Raw genomic sequence first — 25,779 nt, forward strand, 5'->3', positions numbered from 1 at the left:
TCATCCCACGTTTCCTTTTTATGACACTTTCAGTTAGGTTTAGGTTAAAGGTAGGGAGGTAGGCTTTGTTGATTTAAAACTCAATAAAGCATTAACCATAAAAACCTCATCTAACATTTAAGTCATTTTTTACATTTCTCCTCAGAACTGCTGTGATATTTGTAATGAACCACGTACTATTATTTTACACAAAATGTTGCAACAGTCACGCAATTTCATGAGATCAGGCTGGTCTTGATGTGACTGATGCATTTATAAAAAAAATTAAGCACCCTGTTGAAGGCTTTCTTAGCCGAAACGCGTTCAACATTATATACGTTTAAGATGTTGTAACCTGGTTAAATAAAGGCTTTTTAATTCATACCACGTGAGTGCCTTGGATTTTTCACTTTTTTCAAAAACTGAAGTTCGTTTAAACTTGCGAGACGTTGATAAAATAGCAAGACGTGGCGCAGAGGTCAAAGATGTCTGTCTCTCACCGGTTTACATAGAAAACTAATTTGAAAAACATGGCAAATGCATGCAAAAAAATATTTCGGTGTGAATGCATTCTGCCATATGCATTGCATAAAGATGGTATGTCAAGTTAAAAATAGTCCCTTTTTTAAAAATGTGTATCAAGACCCCTGCGCTTTTGTTGCATTCCATTGCTCCATCTAGCTGTTTATGAATGCAAGAAAGCATCTTATGTAAAAGCCCAACTAAGAAACTGAACAGTTTCAGGAGAACCCGAAACCACCCATATTATACAGCGCTTCCTTAAGACCGTTTTGCACATCCCTAGTAAAAAGAGCACCAGGAACTATTAGATATCAAGTTAGGTGAATTAAATGCTGGAAACTGAACACGAATGTATGCACACCTGCATAAAATAACTCCTAGAAAGATGCCCACAGTGAGTAAATATTGGTAAAGGTGTGTCTGGATTCAACTGGCATTGAGTGGCTGTATGCATTCTGCTGGTATCTGCATATGAGTTGTCATTGCATAACAATCTAATCATAAGTGAGGAGAGAATCTAGACACAAACCCCTTAACAGCATGCCTACGGCGACAGTAGTAGGCAAGCACTCCCTGAGGATGGGTGGGGGAGGGGGTGGTGGTGGAAGAGAGAGAGAAATCAGGAGAAGAGCTCAAGAAATGAGGGTGACAGAGTGAGAAATGTTTACAAACAAGAGAGAGAGAGAGTGAGAGAGAGGCAGTGATAGAAAATAAGATAGGTATATCCATAAAACAAGAGAATAAATGGAGTGCATGGCATGAAAATTAGAAAGATGAAGAGAATGAAGGAAGAGGAACATCAGGTTTATTTTGTTCTGCTTATTTTAGCAGAACACACTTTCTATAGCAGATACTTTTGCAATGGTGTTTAAATGTATATACACTGATCAGCCAACACATTAAAAACCACCTGCCGAATATTGTGTAAGTCCCCCTTGTGCCGCCAAAACAGCACCAACCCACATCTCAGAATAGCATTCTGAGATTATATTCTTCTCACCACAATTGTACAGAGTGGTTATCTGAGTTACCATAGACTTTGTCTGTTTGAACCAGTCTGGCCATTCTCTGTTGACCTATCTTATCAACAAGGCGTTTCCTTCCACAGAACTGCCGGTCACTGAATGTTTTTTTGTTTTTGGCACTATTATGAGTAAATTCTAGAGACTGTTGTGTGTGGAAATCCCAGGAGATCAGAAATACTCAAACCAGCCTGTCTGCACCAACAATCATGCCACGGTCGAAATCACTGAGATCACATTTTTTCCCCATTCTGATGGTTGATGTGAACATTAACTGAAGCTCCTGACCCGTATCTGCATGATTTTATACATGGCACTGCTGCCACACAATTGGCTGATTAGATAATCGCATGGATGATTGTTGACAGAGCGCAGGTAAATGGAACAGAATGCAGCATCTTAAAAACTGAACTTCAACTTAACATGCATATTAAAAACGCAATGGTTATGGCATCTCCTGTTAAGCCAACCACGATTTGAAAATAGATGGTTCAGACAGTCACTAAAAACACTAGTGCGCACTTACTAAGATTACTACGGTAACCTGAAGGAAGAACAGACAGACGCGCGTTGCACACATTCTTTCATTGTGTTGGGCAGCGAATCTTCACATAATGGCAAAATATGATGCATTATATTTTGATTATGCAATCTTATATACATTTTGTAACAAAATATTTTATAACAGTCTATAATAATGAATAGACGATACACTGTAAAATCTGACATGTTCAGTTTACTTAAAAAAGTAAGGAAACTGATTGCCTTATTTTTGCAAAGCAAACTTACAAGCTAAAATTGAGTTATATTAGTGTTCCTATATAAGTAATGTGAACTTGTTATTCTTAATTAAACTAAATAGTAAATGTCAAGTTAACAATTTTAATTTTTGTTAATTTACTATAAATTAATTAGTAACCTTACTAATTATTTATTAGTATGATTACTCAAGTCAAATAAATTAACATTACTACAATTCGTTCACTTTACATCTGAAATAGCACTAATCTCAACATGAGTTTACTGTATCACTGTATCAAGTTATGGACACTTAAAATACTATGTGCAATCGGTTTCCACATTCTCTTTAAGTAAACTGAACATAATTTTACTAGTTCAAATATTATGGAACACACTTAACAAGTTTGAAATTCTCAACTGTTTATTTGTGTAATAAACAGCTAAAACTCTTTAAGAACAATACAGTAATAAAACTATGCCTTTAAAACATAATCTGTTCTTAAGACTTAGACCCACAACATTATATCTGGACCTAAAACAAGGTACAGAGCATTTGCAGAACAGGCACTGTGAAAATTCCAAAAAAGTAAAAAAATAAATAAATAATAATAAAAAAAAATGCCTTTACAATTTTGAAAAACCTGCATATGGCTTTGGAAAGATTCTAAAATTGAACTGCAATTACAGCAAAATATTCCAGAAACAAGTTCAGCTTAAAAGCTGATTTTTAAGGGTTTGGAGTTTGGGTTTGAGATTCTTTCCTCCCAAAGACAGAAATACCCGCTGAAAACAATCAAATGTGTTCCTCATTGTCTTTGGGTAGTCTAAATTTAGAGCATAGATCAAAGCAAAGAGGAGACATACAGCATGTGGCAAATTTGGGACATCATCCATGACAGTTCTTCCCTCCAGAATGATTGCCCTCATTGCATCCATGTTGAGGGCATGTGGATGTTTGGCAGGCATGCCTTCAGGTAAAACTGTGAGCAGTCCAACATCTGCTTCACTGAAGTCTGCATCTACATCTGAATCCTATAAAAGAAAAAAAAAAAAAAAATAGGAAAAGTGTGAATTTCTTATTCATTGCAACAGTACTGGAAATATTCTAGTGACCAGGGGCTGTTCATTAACTAAAAATTAAAATTTCATTCTTTTGCAATGCTTGATTCATTTAATGACCACAGCAGGTGTACAGTGATCAACGCAAACATCAAACACAAGGAAATGTAATCAAGCTTTAAATCATGAAAGAGATGACAAGATTTATAGTTACAAAACAGAACATATGGTTTCAGAAGACATGGATTAATTCACTCAGCATAAGGGTGAATTATAATTTTTGGGTGAACTATTCCTTTAAAGAGCACCTATTATGGTTTTTAAATGTACCTAATTTTGTTTTAAAGGTCTCATACAATAGATTTACATGCATCCAAGGTCAAAAAATGCTTTAATTTGCTCATAATTTAAATTGCAGCATTACCTTTTTTCCCAGTGTCAAAAACGACTCGTTCAATGATCTGTTCTAAAGGATTCATTCTAAACTCCTCCTTTCAGAGAGCCTACTCTGCTCTGATTGGTCAGATGTCCCAGTCTGTTGTGATTGGTCTACCGCTTAGTGTAGTGTTTGAGGGCGGGTCAAAGCTGTTCGCGAGCAGCCAATGAAGCCTCAAACCAGAGGCGGGTTTTTTGTTACCAAATTACTAGGTTAGTACAGGAAGTAAGTCTGGAATTACTAACGACCCATTTCAGGTGTTCAGAATCGGTTCTTTCTTTTGGGAGTCAATAACTCCATTTGTCGTGCACTTTGATTTTTGAAACTTTGCAGACTTTTTTACATTCACAAACAGCTATATAACACACTACATGAAAGGTAATATTTGAAAAACCATAATAGGTGCTCTTTAAATTTTGTTTTCTATTTTACTGTAACATATTGCATGTCTTCAGAAGACTTGGAATATCACAAGTTCAATGGAATACTTTATTGTACTTTTATGTTGTTCTGAATTATTAAGAACATAGAATTGAATTTACAGTATATTTCATTGAATCAGTTTAAGGAATTCATATCACCAATGTCACAAATCAGAATTTTCACAAGAGACAAATACAGTATCGACTGTAAAAGTAAAAGTGCACCCAGAACTTTTTCATAACCTGATCTATAATATCATGGAATAAAGCAAATTGACAATTTAAGAAAGCATAAACAGTGATAAAAATACTTACGAAGCTCATCCTGAAAAATTCCTCTTGGTCATCCCCCAGGAGGACTGGAAGACCCTGAAGTACTGCGGTGTGAACATATGTTACATCAGATGACTGTGAAAAAGTAGAGACAGGTAGACTTGAGGGTAACGATCATAGCCAAATCATGATTTAAAGATGACAATAATCACAAAGGAATACCTTTGAGTCAACATGATGCAAAATTTCATCAAGTGTTCTTCCCTGATTTCCTTCTTTTTTGCAAAAAATTTCAATCAAACGTGCAGAGTGCGTGTCTAACGCTGCGTAGAACTCAGATCTCAGATTTTTCCCAGATATACGATTGAATTCTGCAAAGACCTAAGCAAAAATATGGAGTGGTTATTAACATTCAAATACACAATTCATAGAAGAAAAAAAAAAGTAACTCTGGGTTTTGAAGAAGAGGAAATATACCTGGCTTTCTGTGAAAAGTGCTGGCCACTTCTCCAAGATCTTGCAGACATGAGGTTCAGAGTGGATGATTTCCTTCCTTCTCAAGGCAAAAGTTCTGTACATCTGGCCAATCAGGCTCATGTTTGGGGGCCTCTTTTTTATTTCATCGACAAGTTGTATTCTTGTGCATTCTTGATTTTCTTCATCTTCCCCATTAGGAAAATTTGGCAAGAAATTTAACTCAAATCGCCTGGGTTTTTTAATGCTGGACTTCATTGCCATCGTTGCACCTCTCTTTCCCTCAACAGCAACATCACTACAGCCACATTTACGCAGTTTTGTTCTATAGTTGGCCATTTTAAATTTCAGGCTGTTTTTCCAGCCAGCTGAGCCTGTTGGGGAGCCCTGTTCAGTCAAACAGGGATGTGCTTTGATTAAAGCTGCTGCAACTTGGGCAAAGTCTTCATCTCTTGGATATGCCTTAAAAGTGTATATGGCCCCGGCAAGTGCTTCCAGTATGTCATGTTTTATGTCTTTTCCAACATTAAGACTTGTACCATCTTTCATAAAAGCAAGAGACAGAGACGGTACTCAACATTAACAGAGAATTTGGGTATTTCAAAATCCTCTGGCCATTCACACTGTCGTTCAGCAGACAACTGATCTGATGTATCAGAACCCGAGAGAAGTACAGTGTCAGCTTGACTGGAGGAGGGAGATGTGTGTAGAGGTATTATTTTCAGGGTTGCCCTCTCTGGCAAATCATAATGTCATTGACATTACATAATGCCTGATTAAAGTCAGGATCTTCATACTGGACACTGAATGAGTATGTGAGCTGGAGCTTTTCTTGCAGCACATGTTTCAAGGCATCAACATCAGCTGGTTTTTCAGGAATGATTACTTTTCGAACGTCACTGTCACGCACAATAATGCGAAGTGTCATCGACATGGTGAACTGAAATTACAAAACAAAGAAAAAAGCAGAAGTCAAGCATAACAGCAATAATACAATGCAATGTAATTTAGCAGCAGATATAATACTTCAATGTGACAAAAAACTGTCCTCGGATATTATAAGCTGCCAAAGGGAAGGGGTCATTTAGTTCAGAAGGCTGAACAACTTGCAGTGAATGCAAACTGCACAACTTATAAGAGCGCAAATGCTTAACGTACCATGCAGTTTGTGGTTTGCAAGCTACCGTAATAATCATAATAAGAATGCATACTATTTTCGCCACAACCGGCTTGACTGGAGTTCACCACACATCGTTGCGTTTTTAATGTGGCGTATCAAATTAAAAAGAGTTACTTTAAAAGAACCAGGCTCAAGATGTCACGGTCTGTTACATCCATTTGTACTTTATCTGGATTGCGCTTTCTCTAGAGTGAATGCATCCATGTCTGTCTGCGCTGCCTTGTTCTAAAAAGTGGCGCGCCCAGCACTCCTGAGTATATGTTGAGTGATGCCAAAAACTATTCCGTAACAATCACAAGTATAAAAAAGTTCAACGAATTTCAAATTCTGTAAGAAGTCATGTATCGCATAATCATGACCAGTCATCAGTTCAGACTACTCCAGTATTCCCATACTCGTGGTCATCACGAAATATACATATCTAAATGATTTAATATGCAACCAGTCAGCTAATTTTACAAATATGACGCGGGCAAAGACTAGTTTTAACAGAAATGCCTTCAAATAATGCGCAGTGAATAACGTGTTTGTGTAAGTTCTTAACATGAGCTAATACGTTACACAAAACAGCATGAAAACAACACAGTGCAAAGAATCTAACAATTATTAAGTGTATCAAACAAAATAAAGCTGAAAATGAGGTTTAAATGAAAAAATATTACCTTGCATTTACCGAAGAAGAACGTCGAATCCTCAATCCATATGCTTCTGCACTGTGTGGGGGAGGGGAAATTGCCATCCAGTGCATGCTTAACAGCACATCTTGAACATTTTGAGTAATTTTATTTAAATTATGTTAGTTATGGGAGCTATGTGTTCGAAAATGTCAGCAACAATTAAACATTTCTAGTAAAGAATACTATTACATTTTACAGTGTACACTGGAACAACAAGATGCAATGCAGCAGCCAAAGACCTTTGTCAGACATGTTATTATATGATAATGAAATCCTAAAAGTCTTCAATTCTGTTTTGATGAAGAAAGAAACTCAGATACATCTTGGATGGCCTGAGGGTGAGTAAATTATCAGCAAATTTACATTTTTGGGTGAACTATTCCTTTAAATACATAGACAAGGGAAAAATGTGACATGGCAGGGAGCAGACTCAGGCGTGGCTGTGACATGGCATGAAGCAGACTCAGGAACCGGGGCAGAAGGTGGTGCAAGCTCTGTAACCATGTGATACTCTGGCCGCCTGTCATCAAGGAGGAGATTGGCTCATTCAGTCCAAAGTGAAAACAGTCCTTGAGGGTAATTTCGTTAAACTCGACCCTGCTGGCCAGAGCACAAATGTCCTCTACATATTCCACGTAAACGAAGAAGCCGAACTGCTGGGTTCATTTTGCGGTCAGGTATTCTGTAATGATGCTGGCAATGACAGGCAGACGATGTGTTTATTTACATCAATGTGAAATCCAGAAACCGTGAACAGAAAAACATAAACATGAACTAAACTTGACTTGACTACCAAACAACGTTCCATAAACACAATACCTGACAATGGACAATGGCAAACATGAGGCTTAAATACATGGACAAGGGAGAAACATGACAATGATAACCAATGACAAGACAGAACTGATAACAAGGAAACAAGACAATAAACCAATGAAAGCAAGACACATGAACATGGAGGGAAACATGAAATCACATGACCTGAAACAGGGAAACAGGAAATAACATGACATGGAACACATGACTATAAAACAGGAACTAAACTTCCAAAATAAAAGACATTAACACAAAACATGAACAAAAACACATAAAACCATGACAGACTGACAAATAATAATATATTTTGACACAAAATTAGATAAGAATGCAAATGCAAATAAACCATATTTATTTTCGAGATGATAACTGGATGCTACGTGCATAAATTAAACAAAATAGTGAGGTGATGTGACAACAATGTATGATACTGATCTAATGATTTTAACTAGGCTTGCTTGCATATTTCCATATTAGGCCTATGTATTAATTTGATTAATTTTCTATCTCTTTTATTACTGACACCTTTATTTTTGAGTGCTTTTGATTATTTTTTTCATCTTTTTTTTTATTGTTATCTTATGATTTTAATTTTTTTAAATTTTTTTTTGTGAATCACTTCATATGAGATGTTTTTAAAAAGTGAGATATAAATATGAATATGTATTTATGTTAAAATACGTATCACAATGAACTAGCCTCCAAAATTTTACAGTAGTTATTTACATGAGGTATTTCTGTCTTCATTCTTTGCAGTACTTTCTCCCATATTTTACCTATTCATAATATTGTCATAAATAACTACTCAACAGTTCATCATTCTGCAAGTTTCTGATGTGGACATGACTTACCAAATGCTATCGAGAGCCGCCTGTCTTTACCGTGTCTTCTTTAAATGTTTTTGACACAGCATCAATCACAGGAAACAATGTATAATGTGAGCAAATGTTATTTTTGTGGAAAACAAAATACATTGCCGGCTGGATTGATGTTGGTTCACAGCTGAAAGCGCGCTGATTGTGATTGGAAGCGCACAACGGTGTGCAGTGCAGTTGCCAGATATTAAATCCGGAAGTCATTATTCATGAATAAGATGTTGTATTTTCATTATTTAGTGTCTGACATCAAACCTTTTGGTGACCGTGGTCCATTTTAAAAGTATCCCAAAAATGCAACCGTGATTCTGAGACTTTAACCAGCAATTGTGTTTTCAAATGAGCACAATTTGGCATGAAATCCTGACAACACTGCTCACACGCTGCAGCGGATCTGGGGAAGAGAGTGAGAGTGCAGCTCACATCTGCGCTGTTCAAAAAAAGATTTTGTGGTCATTATGAGAGAAGTATTCTAAAAGTATTCTAACAAAAATTTTATAAAGAAACTGTATTCTGAGTACAGGTGCTTGAAAACGTAATGGGAGCTGAATACAGTTACTTCATTTTTGTATTCAGAATACGCGACGCCGTTATATGTATTCCGTTACAGCCCAACCCTGTGTATATACACAGTATTTTGCTTTTTAGAATTACTGAAATATTAAGACTGAATGAATGCTCTGTTTATCTTGAAATAATGTCTCTCTCCTTTCTCTGTAAGTGCCTTGCATGACCTAATCTGTCACCCTGCATCACGGGAAATACTTAAACTAAAGGTTGGGAGGTGAATGTACATACTGTAGTGAATGTGTAATACAGCATTCCTTTCATATCAACATATTGCTTCTACACAACTGAAATCATCACTAACACAGATGGCACAATGCTCTGGCCCTGTTCCTGCTGTCAAGTGACCTCAGCCCCTAGATAATTATAGGGTCAAGATGTATGAGACTGAGCCTTAACACACTGTTTGCATGCTCTAGAGCCAGTGTGCTCAGGAGAGGGCCAGTCCATATCACAAAAGGTAAAAGAGCAGAACATGCAGAGGTGAGACTGAGGCTGAATCCTATTTTGCATGCTATTTGTCCAATATAATATGATATACACAATACATAGTAATCAACAGCAATATTTAACAATTTTAATATTTATAAAGATGGATTAATGGAAATGAACCGTCGTGTCGGAATAATACAATTTTTGCTAATGTGGTTTCAACTAGAGGTCTTGTACAAATCCTAATGCTCTCACATGCACAAGTTGCAAGGCAAGGAGGGAAAGGATACAAACCTACTTGCAAAGTCTTTAAAAAAAAAAAAAAAAAAAAAAAAAAAAACATTTTAAATAAAAAGTGCATAAAAGTCACCAGGATAATCAAGATATCAATTAATTGTATATAGTCAATAATCATTGTAAATATTCTATGTTTCGCCCAGTTTTAGTATGTCCGAATATTACAAATGGTCTTACATCACGCTTAAAAGTACTGTGTATACTTTCCCATACAGTACATACGTGTATGTGAATTGGGATTCAGTAAATGCACAACTGACACTGCTGCACCAAGTGATCAGTACATCCCGGTACACACAGAACACTATACTTATACAGAGGAAACCACAATACTCCACACTAAATTTAGAGGGTCCTGTCAATTCACTGTATTGGGTCCTATCAATTCACTGTATTGCTGTACTCTGGGGAGCACTAAATCAACACACACAACAATAAAGGGTGAAGTGCCCACTGGAGCAGAGACAATTTTCAATAAGAGGAAAGTGTGCGTTGAGCTGTCTAGCAGTCCCAGCAGTAATAATCAGGAGGAGTTTAGAAAGACCTGAGGCTATCTCACTCTTTATCTGAGATTAGCACTTCAGTTATCTGGGGTGAAGGACCTGCGCATGTAATTCACCGCTTGACAAATTATGCAAGATGAATACAGAGCAATGCCATGAACAATACAAATCCACTGCTGATCGAATAAAACACCCACGGCTGTCACCTCTTATACAGAAGAAATACTGATAAAACCAAAACTAGTCTGGAAAGTTTAGGTGAATTTTCATAAATGCACACAGTGCAAAAATTATTTCTGAATATTTTATGTAAATATACTGAACACAAATGCACATTCAGTTCCTAACAGAGCTGTGAGCAGTATTTCTAAAACACAGAGAGGTTCTTGCCAGGCATTGAAAATGTATGCTTACAGCTGTATAGTTAAATTTATGTAACTTGCTTTCTTTTGGGACCAAATTTATTGCTATCACTACCAGTCAAATGAGTCATGCAAATACAACTTTAGGATATGGATGCTTTGAGCAGAGTGAAAACAAACAAGTCAGCAGTTTTACAATGAAGAACCTCTTTTTCTCCCTCGTACAAGAGCAGATATATGACAAAAGAAGTCAGGATATATGCCTGAACCATGTAGCCTTGTTTTAACACACGTTTATGTGTTAAACTGCCTCAGAGGCACATGAATCCCTGATTTCTCATTAAGAAATCAACTCAGAAGTCAGTGTGAAGTCAGAAGCTCTGTTCCAAACCCTTTCGAGCTGCAAATCTAGACCAGCCTAAGGCACCATAATCATGGGCCCTGTTTACACTTGGCATTAAAGGTGCATTCAGCGATTCCTGAGAAACACTGTTCATATTTGAACTCAACTGCCAAAACAAACACACCCCTCCCTTCAGTGCTCCTTTGGAAGCTCCGCCTCTCAAATTCATGTACGCGAGACGGTTTTATGCACACCAGTTCCAGACACTCTCAACTCCCCTGCTACTAAATCTAACATCACAACAACAGCATATATGGGTTCTGTGAAACATAGCAAAATCCTATCGAGAAGAAAAAGAGCAACTTCTGCATCCTTCTTCAAGCCTTTTACCTCTCAGAGGTCTCTCCACCGCTGAAAAGCCTCGCCGATGTTGACGCGGCTCCAAGCCCTCGACTTATAATAATCCTTCTTTTTATATATATATATATTCATCTGAACTTTTTCTCTTGGTCTGTTTCTCAGCCATTTGTCCTCCTTGGAGTTTAGAAAGTTCGTATCAGCCAGATTTGCCATCATTCTTCTAATGAATTTCTCACTTGCTCTGCCCCCACCCCCATCCTGTGCATGCACAAGAACCACCCCCTGTAGTTGGAGTAGTGTTGTGTGGATTGGTCTGTTCCACTTTGTTTTTGTCCCATTTACAGAGCCAGGGCTCTGTACTAATACTAGATTTTTTTTCAGCCCACCCACGGAATGGAGAGCTAACAGACTGTGAGGAGATATTTGCAGAATATGACAAAAAGTGTATTGGATTAGAATTACTGAATCTTATACATGCGATCACCATAATCCGATCAAGCAGATCGGATCATCACCTAATCAGAACATAGTGCGTTTACATTTGCCCACATCAAGTAGCTTCGGTGTCCAGATAACTGATCGGATCTCTTTTCCCCGCACAATAGTATTCGATTACTTCATCAAATACGCCCATGCCACCATGCTGACTGGAAAGACGTAAACAAAGAATTGCGCTTCTCCTGTACCAACGAGATAAAAATTTAAACAAAAGAAATTCTAAACATAGATTGACTGCAACAACATTTAAGTGTAAATAGAAATGTTGGATAATATTTCATGAAGTGAGAAGATAAGTATGAAGATACATTTATTTTATACCTGACATTACCCACATAACGTGATATAATCATCAATATTTGATGCACACTGTTAATGCTTACACAAACCAAGAATTAAATATATTTAAATCATCAAGTCATTATTTGTCTTCAGTCAAACTTTAATTAATTAATTAATCATTTCGGAATATTCATTAAATAAGAGCCTACGCTATCAAAGTACACACAACTTATAAATGCAAGCTTACTTGCTGATGCTCGCGAGTCCTGACTGCATGTAAACGAAGTACACAATGCAAGAGTTATAAGTTCAAGATTAAATTTATTATCAGTCAGCATTTACACAGGAGTACAAGAGATAAAAAATATTTCACAAAAGGACCAAAATGGCAACAGAAGAACACTTACAAATGGGAGAAACAGCCAGGTAAACTTTAGCGTGCCATTAGCCATTGTAGAGAGGAGCGGGCATTAATATAGTGGGCAGGGTTTGTGTGATGTCAACCTGCGAATGCAGATATGGTGGCTGGATTGCGTTTAGATTACACTGATATCCGATCACAATGCGTGCCCGACTACCTAGCATCAGGACAAGCAGTTCAGAACACATTCCGATCACAAACGCATTTGCACTTGACTTTTCAATGCGTATGTGGACAACATCCAGATACAGGTCGCATGTTAATGCCAAGTGTAAACACAGCCATGGAGGCTGTTCCAAAAGGTAAATTACTGTACCTTCTTTTGTTCGAAATTTTATTTTCATTCAAATTTGCATGTATTCTTTTCAGAGAAGGTAACATCATAATGCATTTCACTAATGTCAGTAAAAACAAAACATCTAAGATGGTGAAAGAGTGAAGGGAAATCAATTAAACACCAAATTATATTTAATAAAATACTGAAAAGAACTTGTAAAACAGTTCAATCTAGTTAAAAATTTGACAATTTGAACCAATATGTGTTTGTAGTTTTTATTTTAGTGCTTATTAGAGTATAATGTTGTTAGCTTAGCAACATGCTAACATCAAACTTTATCGGAATCAACTGCGAGTCAAGTCTCATGTGCGCTTCAGAAGAGGAGTGCTGTTTGTGTGGCACGTAGTTGCTAACAATTAAAGGAATATTCCGGTTTAAATACAAGTTAAGCTCAATCGACAGCATTTGTGGCATACTGTTGATTAACACAAAATAATTTTGACTTGTCCTTCCTTTTCTATAAAATCAGCAAACATCGATGTTACAGTGATGCACTCACAATGGAAGTGAGGGCCAATATTTAGAGGGTTGAAAGGCAGAAATTTTAAGCTTATAATTTTATAAAAGCACTTACATTAATTCTTCTGGTAAAACTTCTGTATTATTTTGGCTGTAAAGTTGATTAAATTGAAATTTTTACAGTCATTTTAGGGTTTTAGGGTCTGTTGACAGTACATCGATGGAAACAAAGTTGTAAAATTGGATATAACTTTACACAGAAAAGGTAAGTAAGTGATTTTATCACACTAAAATCATGTTTACATGCATATTGTTTACGTCTTGTGGCTATACTGTTGAAAAAGTGAATATTTTAATATAAAAAAATTGGCCCCCATTCACTTCCATTGTAAGTGCCTCACAGTAACCTGTAACACTGTAACCCTGTAATTCTTTTATTTTTTTAAAAGAAAAGGATGAGTCGAAATACATTTTTGTGGTAATCAACTTTATGCCACAAATGCTGATGTAACAGTGTCATGGTTTCACAGTATACCACGGTTTTAAAAAGAGACTGTTATCAAACCGTTGACAATTATAATTAACGGTATTGCTTTTGTGGTATTAATTAGAATTTTTTTCCTAAAATCCAAGTAAACGAATGAAAGTTTCCATTGTAAATATCAGTTAATTTAAGAGAGAATCTTTTACACAGAATCATATAAACTTGATAAAATAAAACTCTATATTGTGACGTATGCCTCCTGTTTCACTAAACCGTCACTTCATTTTAAGCCACACACGTGAACTGCACGGCAGAGAGAGCCTTTATTTGCCTCTGCCAAGAAGCTGAATTCCATTGTGTGGGAATATTATGGTTATTTAAAAGACCCACAAGGCATCATCAATGTTGAAGGCTACCCAATTTGTAAACTTTATCGAAAAAAGTGTGAATCGGAGATGATCAAAATCGGAGCAGCAGCGCAGCTCCCTCCCTCTTCATCGCTTGCTCACTCACTCGCACATGTGTGTGTGCACTGGATAGGAAATGACTTTGCAGTCTTGTATGGTGGAATTTAACCATCGTAGCTCAACAAGATCACCCGCGAGTGCAACATTGGCATGAAACACGAACACCAGTGAAGTGGTAGGTCTGCTGCATCTAAACAGTTCAAAGTTTTTAGAAACTTGCCAGTCAGACACTTGTGAATAAACGAGACAAACAGCGTATCCTGAAAATGATTGAAATTCTGTTTTTAAATCTGTATATTGTGTGAAAATATGCAACGAGCAAAGAGATGTAGGCGCAAAACAGTAAAAAAATGAGTGGTTTAAATGTTATCATAAAGGAGGAGAACAAAATGATGGGGATTTTTTCCTGTCTTACCATTATTATTATATTTCAAAACAGCATAAAAAAACCTTGTGCATAATTTTAGCCATTCCGCTTGGCATTGTTTTTTCTTCATTCACAAGATGCACCAAATTGGAAATACCTGGAGAAAAAATGTCATACATTAATATAGGCCTTTGTATTATAATTTATAGGATAATGTTGCCTGCGTTTCAAAACTTAGGAACAGCATCAACAAACTATAAAGATTTCAAATGTATTTATTTATTTGTCCAGAAAAAAACCCAAACATCACATCCAGATTTTAGCCCTCCCTGACGTAAGCTCGTTGGTAAGGTCACGTGTAACATGAAGGAGGAGTCAGGAAGCGCATCACTGTTTACATTGTTTTTTTATTATTATTATTATTATTATTTGGAAATTATTTTTTATTTTATTTTATATTGTTTTAAAATTGTTTTGGACTGTTTTGGTTTGTGAATGGCGCTTGGACTGTGGTCTGTGCAAGTTTCTCTTGTAAACAATGACGAACTTCCTGACTCCTCCTCCACGTGACGCATGACCTTACCAACGAGCTTACGTCATCCCTCTCATGAGTGCGCGTCACAGAGATGTTCGGAAGTGAACATTTGTAGTTAAAAAGTATATAAGTATTGTTTTGTTTCTCAAAATAATCAATCATTTGCGTTCAGAAGAACTTTATTTGTCGACTTGAGTCGTGTGGATTATTTTGATGCACCCTAAATATGCATTTTGGACCGTCAAAAAATGGAGGACATTCACATGTATTGTTTAAAAGAGGGGGCCTGAAATGAAATCCTAAAAGTCTTAAATTCTGTTTTGATGAAGAAAAAAACTTGGATGGCCTGAGGGTGAGTGAATTATCAGCAAACTTTCATTTTTGGGTGAACTATTCCTTTAATTACTATAAATGACAGCCTATTCTATTTATTTATTTTAATTTAGTGTGAATTTATCTTTTCATTTAAAGTTTTGCTATTCTAATTGAGATTCATTCACTGAAAAATGACTAATTACATTATATCACCGGACAGCTGTAGATAGTTAAAACTACTTTTTTAGATGCTTATGGTCTAGCTAACTACTTTTTTAAAAGGACAGCTTGATTGTAGATTAGCTACTTTAAATTATGAGTAGTTTCTATCTTGGCAAGCTACTGTACAGTTTCAAAGTAGCTTCCCTAACATTGCTCTCCATTATGTCTTCCTCAGCCTCTCTTTCTCTCTGGTTTTCTTCCAGAGCCTCTCTTTCTCTTCCTTATTCCTTCTATGCCTGTAATCTTTCACTCTGGCAAATCTCACCAATTAAAAAATTATTCTCACTTTTCTCTCTCTTTCCTCCTCTCAATCATCCCTCAACACAGCTACAACTCTTTCTTTAATTTCCTCACATTCTCTCGTTCTTTCTTTGTTTCTATCTTGCCCCCTGCTTTCCGCTCTTTTTTGTGTCTGGTCCCATGCCCATGCTCTCTTGCTTGCATCTAAAAGAACCAATTACAACATTTTCACCCCTTCTGGAGTGGAGCAGGGGCGATGTGTTGGCATTAGCAAGATAGTGCTAATTGTCTGGGTTATATTTAGTGACGGGTCAGAGTTTTCCGAGAGCAGGAGTGCTGATAAGACGTAATAATGGGGGCTGCATGAGGTGGCCTGTAGATGACCCTGTGCTGTAAAAACAGGTGTGGAGGGGAGAGTTTGTTGTGTCTGATCCAAGCCTGCAGCACCATGGAATGCTTAGACGGAAGAAGAGGACCACGAGGGCTTGTTGTGATATGGGGAAGCGTACCGTGCACAGATGTGCCAGAAAACAAGCCATTACAGGCCTCTACTTACTGTATCTGGAAGGGTTGGGATGAGTGTGTGTGTGTGTGTGTGTGTGTGTGTGTGTGTATTTAGATTTTAGCGAGGGTAGTGCTTATTCTCTGTGTCATTACAGCAGATAGATATGAAGTAGCCTGTACAAACACATGTATTTATGTGCAATACACAAATTTTTTGGATATCAGAATTTACACTATTCCATATTCTTGGTATAAACTACTCTATTGACTTTTTATTTATTGGCAGCATTTGAGAGACTTCCATCCCCACTGATCACTACCATTTTGCCAAGTAAAGCTCATGCACACTAGGGTTGGGAATCAAGAACCGGCTCTTATTCATTCATCACAAGTAGGGTGGACTACTGCAATGTACTTCTCACCGGCCTTCCCAAAAAGACCATTAGACAGCTGCAGCTCATTCAGAATGGTGCTGCTAGAATTCTGACCCAGACCAAAATATCTGAGCATATTACTCCAGTCCTCAGGTCTTTACACTGTCATCCAATTACATTTGGTTGATTTTAAGGTACTATTACTAGTTTATACATCACTCAATGGCCAAGGACCCAAATATATTGCAGATATTCTTGTTGAATATAAACATAACAAACCTCTCAGATCATTAGGATCAAGTCCATTAGAAATACCAAGGGTTCACTCAAAATGAGGTGAAAGAGCATTTAGCTTTTATGCCACCTACAGCTTGAATCAGCTTCCAGAATAGGTCAGATGTGCTCCAACAGTAGCCACATTTATATCCAGACTGAAAACACAACTGTTTAGCTGTGCTTTTACTGACTGAGCACTGTGCTGCACTTACTAATTGCACTGCATCATTTTATTTTTGTATTCTTTTTCTAATTCATTTTTAATAATTTTTAAATCTTTTTTTAATTTTTATTACTTTATATTCTTGTTCTTAACTGGTTTTAAAATTGATTTTTATGTTTTAAATTTATGTAAATTTCTTTGAATTACCATTGATATGAAATGTGCAATATATTGTAATTACACTTGTATTGCTTTGCCTTATTTGAAAATGTGCTGCCCTGCTACTAAATCTAGAGTGTGAAACGTAGAGTGTAACTAGTGTAGTCCAATTCCCAAACAAATTATGAGCCGGTCCTATTTAGTGAATCTGACTTCCGTCATGTCATCTCGAAACAAATCAAGAACTGCTACCATGTCATGTAATGTTGTTACTTAACGTTCCTGACACCTAAACCAGGCAGTGTAGTTACTGACTGGTTGTTCATATGAAGTTAAAAATAGGCCTACAAAAAATAAAAAAATAAAAAATTAAATAAAAAAAGGAAATATGTTGTCATATAAAGGAATATGTCATTTATATGATAATTATTTAATGTACAGTTACAGTAGGACACATTTTTGAATTGCAATTATGCCTCTAAAAAGTTTGTGAACACACCTTTTACAACAATTGTATTAAATTGATTTCTGATTTGTTATATCTGCTCTGATGAAATCTGAAAATTTCTCATCATTAGACAACAGACTGCTGAGAGCAGTATATGCAGTTAAAATTGGACTTCTTATTTCCAAATATTTCTTCCTGTAAAGAAAGAATAATTCATGGAATTGTTAAGGTTTTGGATGAGATTTCTCTTCTGAGAGCGATTTTGGATGAGATTTCACTTTTGAGAATCATAAAAGTTTTATTTAATCATACGTAAAAATCTGCAGTCTTTGACTGCCAAGTATGACATGCCCACAAACCGACAATGAATCTTATGCTGAACAAGGAGAGGCTTCAGACTTGACTTTTTTTTTTTTTCTTTTCCATTCAAAACATTGTCAGCATTAGTGCATGGGCATACTTTTGTTTGTGCAGTACAATTTTAATGTTATGCATCAATGAGGATTTCAGAGCATTACATGCTCCCCATAACATCAAAATTAAAGTTTTGCTGCTTTTAGTCCATATCTATTAGCTTTAAGGTCATCTATATGCTAGTGTACATTTAGGCGTTGACAAAATTCAGTCTCCCTCTTCCAGCTAGACAGACCCAGGCAAAGTCAAGACATCACAAAGAGGCTGAGAAACTTTGTACAATCAAATGCTTTCGAGAACAAGAACGCAGCTAACCTGCAGCTGATGGTGCCTCACTTAAAAATTGAGTTCCGAATTACCGTTATCCCATGCGCTGTGTTTGTGTCATGCCACACCCTCATCGGTCTCCCCAACTCCAGCCATCATCCGTTCCTACTCACCTACACTCTCTGCCACACCCTCATAGTTCTCCCCATCTCCAGCCATCATCCGCTCCAACTCAACAATTCATCCTCATTGTCTAGTCTCGTCTATGACAAGTGACTTTGGAAAGTCCTGATCACTTTCCAAAGTGTTTACTCTTTCTGATTATATAGTCTTTGTGTTTATACTTACCTTAATTTGTTTGTGGTTTTTTGTCAACGTCTTCATTGTCACCCTGTTGACAAATAAAACTGCATTTGGGTTCTAACCATCTTCTGTGTTTCCTGCACTACCGTGACAGAAGACTAGACCAACAACATGAACCCAGCAGTTTGCCTTCTTCAGATACGTCAGGAAAATCGTTCCCTGGAGGAGTAAGTAGTGGACTTCAGTGAGTTAGCCAATGAGGTGGACTTTAATGACATGGCTCTTAAGGACCTCTTTCGAATTGGACTAAACAAGCCAGTCAAGTCTTTTATGCCTTATGGCAAAAGCCCATGGACTCTGGATTGATTTATTAATCTTGTGCTGTTGCTAGGTGGATCAGACCTCACTGTGGGAGTGGCAGATGAGGATGCCAACTCTCCTATGGTAGCCTTCACGGCTGAATTCCCCATCATGGCCACCATGGCTGAATTCACTGTCATGGCCGCCATGCCTGCCACAGTCAACGAGCCAATGGCCATGCCTGCCACGGTCCACGAGGCAGTGCCCATGCCTGCCACGGTCCACGAGCCAGCGCCCATGCCTGCCACGGTTCATGAGCCAGCGCCCATGCCTGCCACGGTCCTCCGCCTCCTGCGGCTCCATCCGCTCCACCTTCTGAGACTCCTGCAGCTCCGTCCACTTCTCCTCTTGATTGTTGGTTCCAGACGGGCTGGTTTGAGTATTTCTGTAAGTGCTGATCTCCTGGAATTTTCACACACAACAGTCTCTAGAATTTACTCAGAATGGTGCCAAAAACAAAAAACATCCAGTGAGCGGCAGTTCTGTGGGCGGAAACACCTTGTTGATGAGAGAGGTCAACAGAGAATGGCCAGACTGGTTTGAACTGACAAAGTCTATGGAAACTCAGATAACCACTCTGTACAATTGTTGTCTGAAAAATAGCATCTCAGAATGCTATTCTGAGATGCGGGTTGGCACTGTTTTGGTGGCATGAGGGGGACCTACATGATATTATGCAGGTGATTTTAATGTTGTGGCTGATTGGTGTATAGTCTTGGTGTTTATACTTACCTTAGTTTGTTTATGGTTTTCTGTCTTCATCTTCATCGTCACCCTGTTGATAAATAAATTTGTGTTTGGGTTCTAACCATCTTCTGTGTTTCCTGCACTAGCGTGACAGTTTGTGTGTGGGGTGGTTTTGTAAAGCTACATCAGTTATATTATTGTTCAGTCCTCATGTAAGGTCAGACTCAGTATTGGTATAGTTTTGCTGGCTAAATTTCCCAGTATGTGTGTGGCTTTGATGGCTGCAATTTAAACTAGAGCCCATTAGCTCTTTTTAAAAAAGGCACAAACCTAAAATCAGAGGGAAACGATGTGTTGTAAAGAATGTTGATGAAGCCTGTTTTCCCAGCCCTAAATCAAACACTACACCCTTACTCTATCCTTAAAACCTGACTGATAGGAATGTACTTTCAGGACCAACAAGGATGTTGATCCAGGAACATATCCTCCTCTGCAAAATTACTGTCATCCACCCCCAGCCATCACTCCATTCCTGAGGTGAGACTTCTCAGGGACGGAGGTCTGAAAATGTGTTTCTTCACAGCATTACTATGAATCGCACCCTCTCTAGAAATGTATATTTGTGTGTGTAAGTGTGAACCAACGCTCTTTTTTCATAGTGCCCCCCTTGTTTTACAGTGTGTTAAATGTGGAGAGTGTGTGTGAATTTGACTCATCTTTTGTATAAAGCAAACATGGCACACAAACAAATGCACACCCACACACTCCTCAGTGTCCATCTCGCCCTAGGATGTAGCGAAGACAAGCATGCCACATAAGGGTCCTAAACTGTTAGCATGAGCAAGGCTACAGGAATTAATTATTCCATAATTCAGCACAAGGGAGGTGAAAGCATCAGGGTGAGACTGGGCATTCACAGAGCAGGCTTGATAAAACAAACTTAGACACAAAATCCAGCAACAAATACATGACATAACACTGAACGATTACGCTAGCCTAGCTCAAACTTCAATAAAACCTTTCTAAACAATCTACCAAAAAATAAACAAACAAACAAACAAAAAACAATTACTAATGATTATTTGAAGTGAATATTCATTTGGAAGATTCACTGGAAATTTTCAAGGCCCTAAGGTGAGGAGCTCAGACTCATGATTTGCTTGTGAATGACAAGGAATAATATTTATTTTTTTTTATTTATTTGTTTTTTTTTTGGATAAACTTTTTGCCACTATATGTTTGAACTAGGGAAGCAACGATCAGATATCTGGATTGGTATCAGCTCCGATATGGACATTTTTAAATGTATCAGGTATTATTTAGATGAGACCAGTTCAAATTTGATACAGCATTTTAGTCATGGTCGTTTCTTCAAGCTCCAAAAAATGATAGAAAAGAATCATAAAAACACAGTAAAGTAGTCCAAAAAAGTGGGTTCATCCCTACTTTGAACACTGACAAAGTGTGCAAATGTACAGAACACAGGAATGGAAAGCAATTGAAAATACACAGGCAAATATATATAAATGAGAATGACAGGGAGAAAATGTACTTATTTATCTATTTGGAGACCTGTTATACCAGCAAAAAAAGCCTCTGCTGGACCTGTGCATTCGCCACTGGTAAAATCAGCCTAGCAATGGCATTGACAGAGAGGCTGCCCAGTGGCTGAATAGATAGCCTCAGATGAGAACAGGAGGAGAGGGAGAGTGGAACAGAGTTAAAATGGAAGGTTGTTTGTTGATGCCCAAGCATAGACAGTGGGCGACGTTAAGGCTGGTGGGTGGGACACTAAGTATATGCGGGTTACAGGGCCGCCATAGTAGAGTCCAAACCGAGAGGTTCACTGATAAAAGCAGCAGTGTCTGACGGAAGCCCTTCAAAAGCCAGCTGAACGCCCTCCCTTCCATCAGAGTCACACAAAAAAGTCAGACAGAGAGATGAGAGCAATGAGGGTCTGGTAATGGAATGAAAACACTCCAAAACAAAACAAGGGTAGCTCTCTGAATGCAGGGTCTTTTCATGTGCGTGGAAGTGTCTGGGTGAAAAGACTGGGTGGGTTTGTGTTTGCTGCTTCAGAGGCAGGCTCAAATCTGCTGGGCTCATGTATCAAAGCGAGTGACGTTCAGATATACTGCACTGTGCTTGTAGAACAGATGGAGGTCTGTGTCCTCTGTACAATCAGATTGCCGAGGAGAGCCATGGTGTTCTGCATCGTGCCACCAAGGACATTATTGTGATGCTCTTGAAAAAACAAAAATACAATCATATGAAACAAATGAATTAATAAAATTTATAAAATGTATATTAACAGCAAAAATCTAATTGATGAGCCATATTCGATGATATACGTGTTCAGTTTAATTATATTGCTCTGCCAAACCTACATGGTGTAAACAATTGAATACGTTTTCATGCACGGTCTTACACCGATTATGCTTAATTAGCCAACAAAGTGTGTGGTCATGTAAACACATTAAACGGCTTTCATTTATCAGTGTCATAAATCATAAAGTCATAAATGGCCTTAAAATTAACCGATCAACCCGGGTAGATTTTTGACCAATTCGTCAATTTCGTGTTGCATGTAAAAAACTTTTACCGCCATTCTTACCAGCTTATCCAATGTGCGCATGTGTTGTGCACATGCTTCTTCATGGTTTGATGTCAAAACGCAGGGTTATAATACTTGAAACACCATTATTTCAAATGTCATTTAAACACAGATTTCTTGCTTTGTCAGATTTTTTAAATGTGCTGATTTCTGGGAGTAGTCAGCGTATTGGTGTGCTCATTATAATGTACACAGCTTACATTTGTGAAATTATGAATTGCTTATTAGTGCTTCTTGCTATGACAACCATCACTATTAGTATTGCTCGTACTTGGGGTTAGTAGATTAAACAAAACTTTAAACTAGAGGTCTGTGCGGGATGGATTTTTTAGACCTGCTCCACAAGATTCTGTCTCAGTCCCGCAAAAAATATGTCATATCTTGTCCCGCTCCCGCAAAAGCCCGCAGACAGAGGTCTATCCAATTTTTTCAGACCCACTCCCGTAAGGTTCCGTCTGTATTCCCACCCACACTCAGCAATCAAATCTTGTCCCACGTCACACTCTGTTGTGCCGGGTCCCGCAGATCTTGCGGGAGTGCAGGCCTCTACGTAAACCTAAGTATTACACTTTAGCACTAAACAACTCTTCCTGCACTGTTTTTGATACCTCAAATAATGCGGCTACCTCAAATAATGTGGCTTGTTGAAGAGAAGTGTGCTATTACACTTTAAACAGAATTATGTTTTTTTGCATGATGGATGATTAAACAAGTGAAAAAGAGACTATTTAGCCTGAGATGGAGCACTTGTTTTATAATTAATGGGAGAAATTGGAACACCCAATGTGTCAGATGTAGAAAAGGAACTCCATTCTTACAGGTAAAAGAGCCAATCACCTTTTAAATACAGACATCGCCTGTCAGTCAACTCGAGAACATGCATGTGCATTAGCTCGACTAGCAACAATTTACAATATCATTGATGTCAGATTTGACTGCTGATGATAACCTTGACCAATCGTTTTGGAGATTTTGGTCTTTCCCCATTCAAGTAGATATGAGCTTTACTTTTATGTTGCTTATGTCTGCCCAGGAATGTTCCCAAGATGGCCGCAGAGTGGACTTTGGCTTTTATTCAGAAAATGTGGCAATCAAGTTGTGATTATTATTATTAATACAGTAAATATACACTCACCGATCACTTTGTTAGGAACATAATGGTCCTAATAAGTGGTCTTCTGCTGTTGTAGCCTCAAGGTTTGAGGTGTTGTGCATTTTGTGATGCTGTTCTGCTCACTGCTATTGAGGTTATCTGAGTTACCGTATCCTTTCTGTCAGCACAAACCAGTCTGGCCATTCTCCGTTGACTTCTCTCATCAACAAAGGCGTTTCTGTACGCAGAACTGCCACTCAATGGATGTTGTTTTTTTGTTTTTTTTGGCACCATTCTGAGTAAATTCTAGAATTCCCTATCTGTCACTCACTCAACGTTGTGTCGATGTAGTGACACTAGGGGTCACTCTTGGAAGCCCGAGACACCTCTGGTCTTTGATAAAAGACCAATGAAAATTGGCGAGTGGTATTTGCATGCCACTCCCCCGGACATACGGATATAAAAGGAGCTGGCGTGCAACCACTCATTCAGATTTTCTCTTTGGAGCCGAATGGTCGATGTTTACTGAGCTGACTGTTCATTCCCCTCTGCTGGATCTGATGGAGCATTTCAGCGGCTTCTCCCTCCTCTGCACTGGTGCACTGCAGAAAATGCCCCTGGGCGCTTCGGCAGAAAAAAGAGAGTACATTTTTCTAAAAAAGTATATTTCCCTAAAAGAGTGGCACACACAGAACGTCTTTTTAAAGACGAATCCTTTTAAAGATGCCTTTCCGTTTGTGTGTTATTCCTGGTTGCGGTCTTTACCTCTCAACTTAAGATGGTCACGATCGCTGTCTTTCGTGCCTGAGCGTGACCCACGTGGAGACAGCATTCGTGGATGGTTCATGTACTCACTGCGAGAACATGACCATGGCAACGTTGCAGTTGCGGCTTGATTTCATAAGAAAGCAAGCCACCCCAGCGGCTCCCCGCCTCGGTCCTTCTACCTATGAGTATGAGGCCAGCGCGGCTAGCACTGGGGGTGATTTGGGGACCCCAATGGGACCACCTCCGCCGGGTATACCCCACAGACCTCCCATTTCCCTGCCCCGATCGGGCTTCCGGATGAGTCCGCCGGCTCGTCTCAAGGCGAGTTCGACCTCTTGTTCGGAGCCCGCGAAGCTGATGAGCTCTTGAGCGCAGCATCGGAGAGTGGGCTTGTCCAGTCGGATGCAGAAGCCTCAGCTGGGCTCTCCCCCTTCGGGGACGATTGCCCAGTCACAGGCTGATGCGCAAATGATGGACATGCTTTCCCGGGCGGCCACGAGCGTCGGGCTAGTGTGGAATCCTCCGCTCTCCCCTGAACCCTCGCAGCTCAATGATTGGTTCCTTGGCTCGCGGCGCTGCTCAAAGCAGCCACACCCCGCTCCAGTACCTGTCTTCCCGGAAGTGCACGAGGAGCTAACAAAATCGTGGGAGGCACCGCCCTCACTACCGTCAATCGCGGGGCGGCCAGGGGCTATTCGGCGATTTCCCCGGAGGACAAGGCACTCGCGGGGCACCTATGCCCGCAGAGCGCCGCCACCTGGCACGGACACCCTAAGCTCCCATCCAAGGCCTGTAGGTTCACGTCATCCCTGATGGCCAAAGCCTACAGTGCTGCTGGACAAGCCACCTCTGCCCTGCATGCCATGGCTCTCCTGCAGGTCCACCAAGCCAAGGCGCTAAAATAACTGCACAAGGGTAGTTCCGCCCCAGATTTGATGCAGGAACTGCGGTCGGCGACCGAACTCGCTCTCCGGGCGATGAAGGTCACTGCGCAGTCTCTCGGGCAGGCGATGTCCACCTTAGTGGTCCAGGAGTGCCACCTTTGGCTGAATCTGGTCAAGATGGGTGAGGCCGACAAGGCACAGTTCCTTGCTGCCCCAATCTCTCAGGTTGGCCTATTTGGCGACACCGTTGAGGACTTTGCCCAGCAGTTCTCTATGGTAAAGCAGCAGACAGAGAATATCCAGCATATCCTGCCCCGGCGCGGCTCAAGATCCTGCACCCCGCCTGCTCGTCACCAAGGGCGTCCCCCTGTGGTGACTGTGCTGGCTCCGCTACAGCCTGCCCCTTTGGCCCGGCCCCGGCGTGGAGCCCACCGCAGGAAGCAGACGCCACCCGTCTCATGGCCGGCCACCAAGAACCCACGAAAGCCTTCAAAGCAC

General features: G+C 39.1%; 1 protein-coding gene and 1 pseudogene across 1 annotated transcript in view; one reads left to right on the forward strand and one right to left on the reverse strand.

The window, feature by feature from the left end:
- Positions 1–25,779, forward strand: part of LOC127452486 (syndecan-2-B-like) — a 662,603-nt gene that overhangs the window by 425,279 nt on the left and 211,545 nt on the right. The window lies entirely within an intron of this gene.
- LOC127452687 (serine/threonine-protein kinase ULK4-like) overlaps positions 1–25,779 on the reverse strand; it is a 258,846-nt pseudogene that overhangs the window by 77,264 nt on the left and 155,803 nt on the right.

This window comes from Myxocyprinus asiaticus, chromosome 15, assembly GCF_019703515.2.
Source record: "Myxocyprinus asiaticus isolate MX2 ecotype Aquarium Trade chromosome 15, UBuf_Myxa_2, whole genome shotgun sequence".
NCBI lineage: Eukaryota > Metazoa > Chordata > Actinopteri > Cypriniformes > Catostomidae > Myxocyprinus > Myxocyprinus asiaticus.